The 12,641-nt window shown below is 38.8% G+C and overlaps 1 protein-coding gene across 9 annotated transcripts in view; it reads left to right on the plus strand.

Moving 5' to 3' along the window:
• The first annotated feature begins 247 nt into the window (after positions 1-247).
• PUM2 (pumilio RNA binding family member 2) overlaps positions 248-12,641 on the plus strand; it is a 94,760-nt gene continuing 82,366 nt past the window's right edge. For 8 of the 9 annotated variants that reach the window (XM_029938237.1, XM_029938240.1, XM_029938243.1 and 5 more), the window contains exon 1: positions 248-376. The gene's annotated coding sequence lies outside the window, so the exon portion shown is untranslated. Of the gene's footprint in view, positions 377-6,855; positions 6,888-12,641 lie in introns of those variants that run through there. The other variant, XM_029938238.1, reaches the window with a different exon arrangement.

A 12,641-nucleotide genomic window follows, 5' to 3' on the forward strand; every position in this document is an offset into this window, starting at 1 on the left:
GCGCAGAGCTCCCGCCGGCCGGCCCAGAGCGCGGGAGAAGCGACAGAAGCCACAGAAAGGAGGCGCATCTCGGTGAGTGCTCCCCCCTCCCCTTTCTCCCGGAGTGCCTTGCGCTCGCCCGGTGGGCGGGGGGGGAGGGGAGGCGGCGGTGGCAGCCATGTTGTTGTGAGTCTCTGTGTCTCACCCTCGGTACTTCGGTGGTTCGGAGGAGGAGGGGGAGGAGAAGGAGGAGGTGGGGTGGGGGGGAGGGAGGTAGGTGGAGAAAGAAGATATTGCCGCCACCGAAGGCGGACGAGGGAAGGACGGCCAAGAGCGACACCGCCGTGTGCCCAACGGTCGGTGTCCCCGGCTGAGGCAACGCGGCCGCAGCAGCCCCGTAAGTCAGCCCGCGCTTGCTTCCTGTCCTCTTGTCCTGGCGCCGCAGGGACCGGCTCCCCGGGCTTTGTGTGGCGGCCTCCGCGGGGGCAACCCGCAGGCGGGAGGACGGACGGGGCCTGCGGGCAGCCTGGGAGGACAGCGGCCTCAGGCCCGCTCGCACAATGCGGGGGGAGGGGTGCCGGAAGGGGGTGTGCGCCTGGCGGCGGCGGGGGGGCCCTCGGCTCTCCCGCTTCCTTTCCTCCCCCACGCCACTGCCTCGCGGCGCCGGGGCGCCCACTCCGCCGCTCCTCGGTTTCTCCCCGCTTGGGGTTAGGGACCGAGCTGTCCGCTCGCCCTTTGGATTCGGAAAGAGGGGAGAGGCCGGTGGATCCAGAGAAGTGTGCGAGTTGGAAGTGGGCGAAGAGGAAGGAGTGGGTTTATGAAAACAAGTGTGGGAATTCTCGTGGGCCCGAGTGTATCCAGGAGAAGCTTGCAGCAGACAGGTGTGGGTGTGAAAGAAACAGCGACTTGGGGTAGGCTCTTAGGTGCCATAATTAAGGAATGTTACATTTTTGTTACTGGAATAGATTTCGACACTGAGAAAGCGACATTAAGACTAAAGAAAACATGAGAGGTTTCAGACATTTTAGCAATAGTTTTGTGTCTGAATTAGGCCAAATTGGGATAATGAGTTGTTCCCAAACGCGTATAAAAATTATGCTCTTAAAACATAGCTAGGGAAAACCCATTTTTCTTAGTCTTTTATTAAGACACATCTTTAAACATTTTGTGAGTAAGTATTACGGACAATCCTGTTAAAGTCAGAATGTAGGATTTTGTGAGATTTTTAATTTAACTGGTGACAGATTGTATTGTGGTAATGGTTTTTAGGGAAAGCTTTATTATACGAATACTTTTTAAACGCTTAAGAGAAATGTAATATCTGTAAAAGTATATCAAAGCAATTTTAATAAAGGACGTTACCTAAGGATTTTAAAAGCTTGTTTACTGCTTAGATTTCATGTTTAATAGGTGACTCTTCACCATGTGACTGGGAGTATGAGAGGATGATTTCAGGAATTCTGGTTAGGAATCCTGTTTAAAATACAAGGACAAATATTTTTAATTAAGTTTCTGTCCTTAGTCTTTAATAACCTATTTTTGAAAGCTGATTTGCTTCATCTGCATAGGCATCATAGTCATTTCCTTTTTTGCCTGAATGCGTTTAAAGTCCAGTTTTTGGTGAAATTAAGTTAGGATTGTCTTTTGGTGTCCCAAGGGCAGTTTTTGTATCTAGTAAAGGTTTACACTGATTTAAAAAATTAGTAGTAGTTCAGAATCTTAGATCCTCAGCTTTTAAGTTCTTTTTTCTTGTTTGCACAAGTCTGGCTATTTAATCTTCAGGTTAGATTTGCTATTAACAAACTTAAATGCCTTATTTTTATGCATTTTAAAAAGCTTTGAGTATAAAGAGTGTCAAGTTCTTATAGATATTGCCATATTTAGTAAGATTTTAAGTTAAAAGTCTAAATTACTGCCGTATTTAAATTGATCTTACAAGGTTGTCCACTTTAATAGGCCAGTTCTTAAGCGTTAGAAGTGTATAAGCCAAACTATGCAGCCTTAACAAAGGTAATATTAGGATTTTGATTTTCTTAAACCTCCCTTGGTTGTTTACAAATCTTTCTGGTATTGAACTATAATTTGTATTCCTGTGTAGGTACTTATACTAGTTAGCAGAAGTAACTAATCAGACATTTGGGCCAGGCGGTGATGTCCAAAGCCAATCTAATCAGTGATCAGACTGTCTGCTTTTAATAGACATTAACAAGACCTTCATGATTTTTTAAAATTTTATTTATTTTTGAGAAAGAGCAAGCTCATGTGCATAAGTGAGGGAGGGGCAGAGAGAGAGAATGAGAATCCTAAATGCTCACTCTCAGAGCAGAGCCAGATGCGGGACTCGAGCTCAGAAACCTTGAGATCCTGACTGGAGTCCAAATTAAGAGTCGGACACCTAACCGATTGAGCTACCCAAGCGCCCCCAAGATCTTCATAATTTTAAGTGGAAGTTGGTTCCTGTATCCTGAATTATTTCGTAATTCTGACCTTTAAGCTTGTTGGGTTTCTAAAATAGGAAAATATTCTGTATTTTTTTTTTCATGTTCTTAAGATTTATGATTATTTTAAATATTTGAATGTATCTCATGGCTTGTCTGGCTACCATTCAGTTTGTGGCTGTTTTACTTACCGGTGTGTGGGTATAAAAATTGTACTTACAACTGGGTAAACTGGTTGGTGATGGATTAGATTTCTTGCTGTTTTTAAGAAGGCATAAGAACAGTCTGACTTGCTTCTGTTGGCCTACTTCTTCACTGTTCCCTTTGATGAATTTACAAGGAGCTGATAGGTATGGCTTATAGCCGCCTTCCTCTCTTTCTCTTTGGAAGGCTGCCCCCTGCAGAAAGCACCTTGTTCTGCCTCTTGAGGTGCCATGATAGACTGCATCTTTTTGGAGGACCATCCGTTGTCCAATGCTGCCTGTGACTGGGTTAGGATAATCAGGGGGTGTGGCAGTAGGAGCCCCGTTGGCCTAGGTCTGAATTATGCTTTCCATTGATCAGATATTGGATTGGTCTCAGTCTAGTACCTCTGTCTCTCACTTCTGAATTCTGAAGTGATGGGAAAAGGTGTCCTTCAAGCCTTGTCATTTAGAAGCTAATATTTTAATAATTTTTATATTTAGCACTACAGATAGATTTTTCACTTAAAATGTATTGCTTTTGTAATGGGAAAAGTGAATTTTCAGAGCTACTATTTTCGAGCCTTCCAATGAAACTATTATGTAGGTTTCATGATAAATGCTTTCTTCTTAGTTTCAGGTATCAGTATGTTTACATACGTAAGGTTAATGTATTTTTTTCTTGGTGACTTTGTTGTCCAGCAACTCAAAAAATAGAACTTCTTTATAAATGAAAAATTAAGACTTGCCTAATTAACACAGTGCCACCTTCTAGAGAGTCATTTTAATTCTTAGTAAAATTATGGAAATTTGTGTCTTTCATTGACCTTTTTCTTAAATGAAATTTTTATCTGACCCTTGCCTGGCTTCTTTCTGACTTTTCTAAAGTGCTTTAAAGAATTGAAAATCATTGGTTATTCAGCATGTTGGCAAAATCGTAGTTTAGTATATTTCACCGCTGCAAATTTAGCTGCTCCAGTCCCGTCCATTTTTAGTTTACATATCACAGATTTTCACTTCTTATTCACTTACTGTTCTCTTTGTAGAGAGAGAAAAGATGTTGTAGAGTACCAGAAAGCGTACAAATGTGTACACCTTATGTGCATATCCCAGGATTTTACGGTAGCTGCCAAGGACAGAAAAGGGAAAGAAGTGTGAAGGGAGAAGGGGTAGTTGGGATTTAAGAATACTTCCGACTGTAAATGGGGGGTGGGGGGAAGGCAGTCATTATCACTTACCTAAGGCAAATATTTGAACCACAAAGCCTCCAAAACTCTGCTTCCTGGAAGGGATTTGGTGAAATTGACTATAAAATGGCACTGCAAAACCACCTATTCAATACCTGCTTAGGAGAATAAAACTTGCATCTGACTGCCAGAGTACATAAAAAGTGGTGTGTGGTAGGAGAAGGGGGGAAGAGAAGGCATTTTTTTCTTCACACTTTTTTTTTGTTGTTAAAAAATATCAGCAAATATGTAGAGAACCTAATTTGAGGATAGATCTTTGTGATTTCGATTATAGTGGACATCTCATATCAGGAGTGCCAGTTTTAGATCTCAAAGTAGTTTTAGGCACTGTGGTTTTAGGCACTATTTTTGAAAGACTTATTAGGGATCAGTGGAATATTGTCTTGACTGTAAGAGGCAACGGTTTTATCCATTCAGACATTAAAGAAGGGTAAATGAGTGTTAGAGACAAGCTAAGTATAGGTTTTGCTAGGTAGTCAAATAAGGCAAATTGTAGGTAGAGAAAAATACGGGTAGCATTGTCTGGATTTGTCAAATACCAAGAATTATATACAGATAGGAGCTACTTGCGTCTTCCATTTTGGTGACCAGGTCATTTATTAACATTTATTTAGTATTTTATCAATACTTTTAGCTTGACTAAATGTAAAATATTAAGTTTTCTGTAGTAATATCTAAGTCTTTAAAATTGATTTAATGTAAGCATCATTAAGATTTGAAGTTTCAAGAAGATGATAGCTGCCAGTTTTGTCTGTAGATGTTTCCTTGGATCGATCACCCTACGGTTGAAGTGTAATTGATTGCTGAAAAGAGATCCATGGGAATGTCTTTAGTCCCTTCATTTAATCTCTAAATTATGTGGCTCCTACACTAGCAGAAATGGGAGTACTCTAGGAACTTGTCAAAGATAAATTGTTTGCTAATTTATTGTAAATCTGGTTGAGAAGATCCTCATGGAGTATTATTTGAGGAACATTCAGTCCCATTTGTTAAGTTACTCTGGATATTCCAAGTTGTATTCTCTCATCAAGCTAGATTACCAGAAACTTGAACATATATTTTGATATTTGTAGGCTTCTGATATCCCAGACTTTACTTAGATGTCAGTGGTACCAGATCCTTGTTATTAGAGAGTTTATAAACAGTTAAGAGGGGGTGCTTGTGTGGCTCTGTCAGTTTTGGCTCATGTCAACCCAAAGTTCATGGGCTTGAGCACCTCCTCAGGTTCCCTGACAGAATGGGGCCTGCTTGGGATTCTCTCCCCCTCCCCTCTGCCCCTACCCAACACGTGTGCTCTCTCCCTCTGCCTGTGTGCGCCTGTGTGCTCTGTCTCTCAAAGTAAATAAATATAAATAAAGTAAAGAGGAAGTTGATTAAACTTGTGATTACGGTGCAGTACACTAAGTGTACTAAGTAACACACACAAGTGGTGTCACAAGCCTGTCATGGCCTTACATAGGTAGACATTGCCCAGGGGTTAGAAATAGCTTTCTAGGGGCACCTGGGTGGCTCAGTCGGTTAAGCCTCCGACGTCGGCTCAGGTCAGATCTCACGTTTGTGGGTTCTTGCCCCGCGTCAGGCTCTGTGCTGACAGCTCAGAGCCTGGAGCCTGCTTCCGATTCTGTGTCTCCTTCTCTCTCTGCTTCTCCCCCTCTCATGCTCTGTCTCTCTCCGTATCAAAAATAAAATAAAACATTAAAAAAAATTAAAAAAAAAATAGTTTTCTACACAAGGTAAAGTTGAGTTAAAAAAAAAAATTGGAGAGCGGCGCCTGGCTGAGTCAGTCAGTAGAACACGCAGTTATTGATCTCAGGGTCATGAGTTCAAGCACAGTGTTGGGTTTGGAGCCTACTTAAAATTAAGATTTAAAAAAAAAGACTTGGAGGAATTAATTTAGTCAAGAGATGGGGTGAAATGGCATTCAGCCAGAGGGATTAGTATGGATGGTGACCCTGATAGGGGAGAATAGCAGAGAACTTAAAGTAGTAGGGAACATTGAAAAGATAGGACCTGAAGAGAGAAGTAGGGGCGCAACAGTTTAAAAGCTTTTTCTAATTTGGTCATTCCTCAAAGATTTTGGAAATCCAAGGTTATAACCTGGGAAGATTTAGACCATGTTGTACAGGAACCCCTAAAGAATTACTTTGGAATTACATTCCCTGGATTGTGTTACAAGTTAAGTACATGGTTTTCCTTGAGGTAAGCTGACTATAAAAAGAATGTGAAACCTTGTATCCGTTTTTTAATTTTTTTTTTAATGTTTTTTATTGTTCAGAGATAGAGACAGAGCCTGAGCTGGGGAGGAGCATAGAGAGAGGGAGATACAGAATCTGAAGCAGGCTCCCAGCTCTGAGCTGTCAGCATGGAGCCTGATCCAGGGCCCAAATCCTGGAACTGCAAGATCATGACCTGAGCAGAAGCATGACACTTAACCGACTGAGCACCCCAAAACTTTGCATCTGTTAAGACAGTGTTGTTGTTGAGATTTCTGTTACCATTCTGTGTCCTCTATAATATTCCATATATGAAATTTCTCTGAAAACTTAGTGCTAGAAATACGGTTGTCAATGAGGAATTAGTATGATTTTTTTCCCCCCATGGATAATGAGAATTGTATGTAATTTATTATTTTCTCCCCTTTGTATCTTCAGAAGTTAGTTTACTTATTAATTAGTTACTAATATTTGCTTTGTTATTTTCCCAAGATTAGTTTTTGTTTTATTGTGTATATTCCTTCCTATGAGATACTTAAGCACCTTTCAAAATTTTTTTATTTACCTAGACACAGAGCAAATTTCATTTAAATTATGCTCAAGAATATTTCTACATAGACCCTTTTTTGGTATGTAACTTAATAGTCCTGCAAGCTAACAGACTTGGTTTCTCTTTTCAGACACTGCCGTGTAGGCTGTGTGTACGTTTTTAATTTCTTTTTTTTTTTTTTTTTTGTAGTCTCTACACCTAATGTGGGGCTCAAACTCACAACCCAGAGATGAAGAGTCACATGCTGTTCTGACTGAGCCAGCCCAGGGGCACCATAGGCAGGTTTTTTTTGTTTTTTGTTTTTGTTTTGGTTTTTGTTTTTGTTCTATGCAGCAACTTGTAAAGGGTTTTTACGTCGTCTTTAAGGAATTGATTGGGTCATCTCACTTAAAGTTATTGACACAGATGATCATCAATTCATATTTGAAGAATTTTAAAGATCACAATTCATACTTAATCACCTAAAGATTATTCTTACTTATTTCAAAGACTTGTACAGCTCATTATTATTTGTTCTTAGACTATTCAGAGTAGTCCTAGTAAACCAAATGTATTTTAAAACTTAACTGTCATAAGTTGTGCCTTTTCCTAGACAAAAGTATATGTTATATAATTGATTAAGCTTTCTTTTCTTGGAAATGACTAGAAATACTGCTTAAAATAGCTTATTTTGTGTTAACATATTTACAGAAGAAAGTTAAGGTAATACTAGCTTCAAGGTAAGCAGTTTTAACTGTAGGACTTACTGTGTGACAGTGAATTCTGGAATGATTGTGTGCAAAAGAACAAATGGGTAACAGGGAGCAGCATATCCTAAATGTATTGGACACAGAGCCTTTTATTTCAAATAACACTGTGAGGGGCGCCTGGGTGGCTCAGTCAGTTAAGTATCCGTCTTCGGCTCAGGTCATGATCTCATGGTTCATGGGTTTGAGCCCGCGTCGGGCTCTGTGCTGACAGCTAGCTCAGAGCCTGGAGGCTGCTTCAGATTCTGTGTCTCCCTTTCTATCTGATCCTCCCCTGCTCATGCTGTCTCTCTCTGTCTCTCAAAAATAAATAAAAAACATTAAAAAAATTAAGTAACACTGTGAGTTGGTGATTAAGGAAAACACTTTGGAAAATTCTAGTCTAAAGAAACAAAGCCTTTCAAAACTGCATTAGAGTTTGCTGCTTAAAATGGTTTTTTATTTTTTCCTCAGTTGTCTCAGACCATGCATTGAAATGACTTCCTTTCGTTCTGTTTACAACCTAACATTTTTAAAGTTATTTATCCTTGGTGCTATATTGATTCCAACTGATTATGTGTAACAGTTGAAAATTACTGGGTACCCATTTGAGACAAGTCTTCAGTTGTGCAGTTGGCCTAGTTAGTACTAAAAGTGAACTGAGAATAGCACAGGATCACTTGTACTGTATTCTGTGATAAAGCCTCTAAACTGTAATGCATTTAAACTGTGTTAATACAGGACCTTTTAGGGCTCTTGGGTGGGTCATTTGATTAAGCATCCAACTCTTAATCTCACCTCAGGTCTTGATCTCAGAGTCATAAATTCAAGCCCCACGTTAGACTGCATAGAGTGTGAAGCCTACACATATGTATACATACACACACATATGTATAAAATTTCCTTTAAACATACATACATACATACATATATATATTACTTTAAAGAAAATAGAATTTTGCTAACTTCAGTGAGCCTTGGAACACAAAAAAATGCAAAGATGAAGCCAATAGTACCTCCTCTCCTACCAGAGTTAGGTGTTTATTTGGTCATATTCCACACAAATATATGGTCATATATATATTGCTCCTCTCTTTCAAACAAAAATGGGATTTACGATACACCTTAGCCAACTTGCTATTTTTATTTAATATCATGGACATTTGACCATATTACTTTAACAGCTTGTAACATTCAGTGCATAGATTTTTATTTTGCTGAACCATTTTCTGTTGTTGAGTTTATGTTCTTCAATTCTTATTTTTGAAGCACTAGAAGTGGTGCTGCAGTAAATGTTGTTATGCAGTTTTTTTTTTATGTTGATGGTGTTTATGTGAGGTAAATTCCCAGAAAAGAAATTCCTGAGTTAAAGGATTTTATATTGATTTTTTTTTTAATAAGAAAATTATTCACTCATTATGATAGGTCATTAATACTCTAGAAAACTCTTATGGGGAAACAGGACCAGAATATTCAAGTGTTCTGTGTTCATTCACCTGGACAAACATGGAACTGTATTCTAGATCTTTTGATTCAGATTAATCTGTTACATCATGATGAATGATCCGAAAGTTTATTTATTTATAAACACCGTTAGGGTGTTTGTAGATATATTCCTTGGCTCTCTGTGATATGGTGATGTGTAAGGGTCTCAGTCCTATTTCCACAGGGAAGCATCATCTGGAGAACTTGAAAAAAAAAATACTAATAAAAATACATCCCTGTTTCCCTGCCCAGACTAATTTAAGTAAGTTTTAGGTAAGCGGGAACTTTAGAAGACAGAGAAACAGAGACAGAGTCTGAGCAGGGGAGGGACTGAGAGGAGGAGACACAGAACCAGAAGCAGGCCCCAGGCTCCAATCTGTCAGCACAAAGCCCGATGGGGGGGCTTGAACCCGTGAATGGTGAGAACATGACCTGAGTCAAAGTTGGATGCTTAACTGACAGAACCACCCAGGCGCCCCTGGATTTTTTTCTATATATGCATAAATGCATTTATCTCATGCTTTTTAGCGGATTCATAGTTGATAATGTTACTGGTTTCCCCTCTCTTCCTTATTAAATTATCCTTAGTATTCTTCCTTTGATCCTCTCCCTCATAACTGTTAACATTTCATGGAAAACTGGTGTAACCAGAATAGTTTGCATGATTGTGTTGCATGTTTTTTTCTTTTTTTTCCATTTCATTTTATTTATTTATCTTTTTATGTTTGTTATTTATTTTTGAGAGACAGAGAGAAACAGTGCAAGCAGGGGAGGGGCAGAGAGAGAGGGAGACACAGAATCTGAAGCAGGCTCCAGGCTCTGAGCTGTCAGCACAGAGCCTGTCACAGGGCTCGAGCCCACAGTCGTCAGATCATGACCTGAGCCAAAGCCGGGTGCTTAACCGACAGCCACCCAGGCACCCCAATGTTTTTTCTATCCTCATTTTGACTTAGAGAAGTTTTAAAGTCTAACAGTTAATACGATATTAATACGATAAAATATCAATTAAATGTGATGGGAATTAAGAAAAAGAATTCTTGGGAATAGGTTTTGATGAAGAAAGTGGCTTTTGAGCCAAACTTTGAGTTTGTAGAATTTGTATATGAAGAGTTAAATGGCAGGGCGCCTGGGTGGCTCAGTTAGTTAAGCCTCCGACTTCGGCTCAGGTCAGATCTCACATTTGTGGGTTCGAGCCCCGCGTCAGGCTCTTTGCTGACAGCTGGCTCAGAGCCTGGAGCCTGCTTCCATTTCTGTGTCTCCTTCTCTCTCTGCCCCTCCCCCTCTCATGCTCTGTCTCTTTCTGTATCAAAAATAAATAAAAACATTAAAAAAAAAAAGAGTTAAATGGCAAAGAGCTCTCCAGGGGACTGGAATAGTATAAGCAAAAGGATGATTGGGGGCAAGCTTTTAGAGAGTTGTATAATTTACGTGTAAGCTGATGGTCTACCCATAGTTGGAATGGAAAAGAGCAGCATGGAGCCTTGGAGTCTTGACAGTATCAAATCCTCTGCCATTTTAGTAGTTTTGTCTATTAAGATATGGAAATTGGCTATAATTTCCTTATTTATAAAATAAGAATACAGTACCTGCTTTGCTGGGTTGTAGTAAAAATTAGATACAATGTGCCTAGTATGATCTCTGGCATGACACTGAGTGTTAAATAAATTTTGTTCTTTTTGTGGGGTGATGTCTGATAAATTAAGTCCAAAGTTATTTATTCTCATTTGGAAATCCATTTTTGGGAAAAAATTTTATGCGTCTCGTCAAAAATATGGTTGAGAAAGGAATGAGTTATATTAAGTTTATATAGTAGCTTGGACCCTAAGGCAGTTAACCTTGTGTAGGGTAACTCCCTTTACAAGCTGTAGTTGATAAATCTTTTTTTTTTTTCTTTTAATGGAGGATGGATTCTTATTGTACCAATCCTCTGGGCCCAGCTTGAATACTGCCAGCTTCCCATGGCCTTCTTCATATTTTTACATCTTTTATTAAATTTTATTATGGAGAGTTTCAAACAAAGAAGTAAAGTAATGCATTGTATCTTCAGGTATCTATCATCCATATTCAACATTGTGTGATATTTAATATTTTACTTTTTGAACGAGTATTTCAAAGCAAATCCCAGACAGCAGACCAGTTTAAGCATAAATTCTCTTACTGAAGAGGACTTATTATCTTGTTATTATTATCCCTAACAATTCCTGGGTATCCTATAATACTCATTCCATATTTAGATTTCCCCCATTAAAGTCTTTTTTTTATAGTTGGTTTGTTAAAATCATGATTCAGACAGCGTTTACACAATATATTTGACCTTTAAGCCTTTTCTGAATAGTATTCTTCCTTTTGTCCTCCCCATTTAAAATTTCACGTCATAGATACCTTATTGAAAGGTGGTTTTTCCTTTTTTCCATGTTCCAGATTAGACAGGTACTTGTTTTATCTATTGACTGTTCTTTTATGTTGCTCATGTTTCTGATGAACCAGTGTTTAGATCTAACACTTTTATTAGATTCAAGTTTAGTGGGTTTTTTTTTTTTTTTGAGGCAATAAAGTTTCATAGGTGGTGGTGCTGTTTCAGATTTCATTTTATTTTGGGCATATAATGTCTGCTTGTTTGACTTTTAAGGTGATAGCATATTAAATTACAGAATAATGTTAATTTAGAAATATGTCTTTTGGGGGGGCTTATTCATAATGTATCTTTGATATTTCACGTCTCTTAGACTCATTAGTCATTTTGCATTATCTAACACTTTTTTTCAAGTATGTCATCTTCATTTCCCATCTACGTTATTTGACTTTCTCTCAAGCGTTATGTAAAAGTATCAAAACTTAGGTTTGATTGTGAAGATCTTCTCTAAGCAATATTTTGGTTTTCAAAATAAAGGAATTTCCTTAATCAGTATTTTATTTCCCAAATGAATTGAGAAGACTTCATAAGGTCTCAAATGTATCGTGATTCTCCTGTGAGAGAATTTTAAGAGAAAAATATCTTGCCTCACATTTGCATGTATGTAAGTTAAGTATTTATCCTATTTTGCCTCTTTGAGAATATGTTCTCTGTGAGATTCTCAAAGAGCTAAAGCACTCTTGCACAGAAATATTTGGTAAATTTTATTTAATGTCTAAATGCTGTAATCTAATTTCTAATCTTAGAAGATTTGAGGTAGGGAGGGTCTTTGAAGATTTCTGGTTTCTAGGAATGTATATTGATTTTTTTTTTGGTCAAGTTTCATGCAAAATGTAAAACTTGACTTTTCCTTAGTATAGTTGAGTCAGTAATACTGTTCTTGATGCTGGTAAAACAAGCATATGTAATTATCCCGTGAAGTATGGTGGACAAATAAGTAGTAAATATCCAAAAAGGTTCATGTGGTTCTTGGCTCAACTGCTAGCTAAGTGACTTGTCCAACATCACTAGAAAAGTGTATGATTAAATTTATACCCCCAGGAAAATAAATTACTAGGTGTTGCTGTCAGATTAGTAGAAATTTGTTATGTTTAATCTTTGAAGGCTAATGGTCTACTACAAATACTTAAGCCTGTATTTAGTATAACTTTGCCATGGATAAGAAAAGCTTTACTGGGGCACTTGGGTGGCTTAGTCCCTTAAGCATCTGACTCTTGATTTCAGGTGATGATCTAGCAGTTAATGGGATTGAGCCCCCAATTGAGTTCTGCATATGTGTGTGTGGGAGGGGCAGGGGAGGCAGAGAGGACAGGAAAGCAGCAAGCCCCATGTGGGCCTGAAACTCAGGAACTGCAAGATCATGCATGACCTGAGCCGAAGTCAGACACTCAACCACACAGGTGCCCCAA

This window comes from Suricata suricatta, chromosome 4 (genome assembly GCF_006229205.1).
Source record: "Suricata suricatta isolate VVHF042 chromosome 4, meerkat_22Aug2017_6uvM2_HiC, whole genome shotgun sequence".
Lineage (NCBI taxonomy): Eukaryota > Metazoa > Chordata > Mammalia > Carnivora > Herpestidae > Suricata > Suricata suricatta.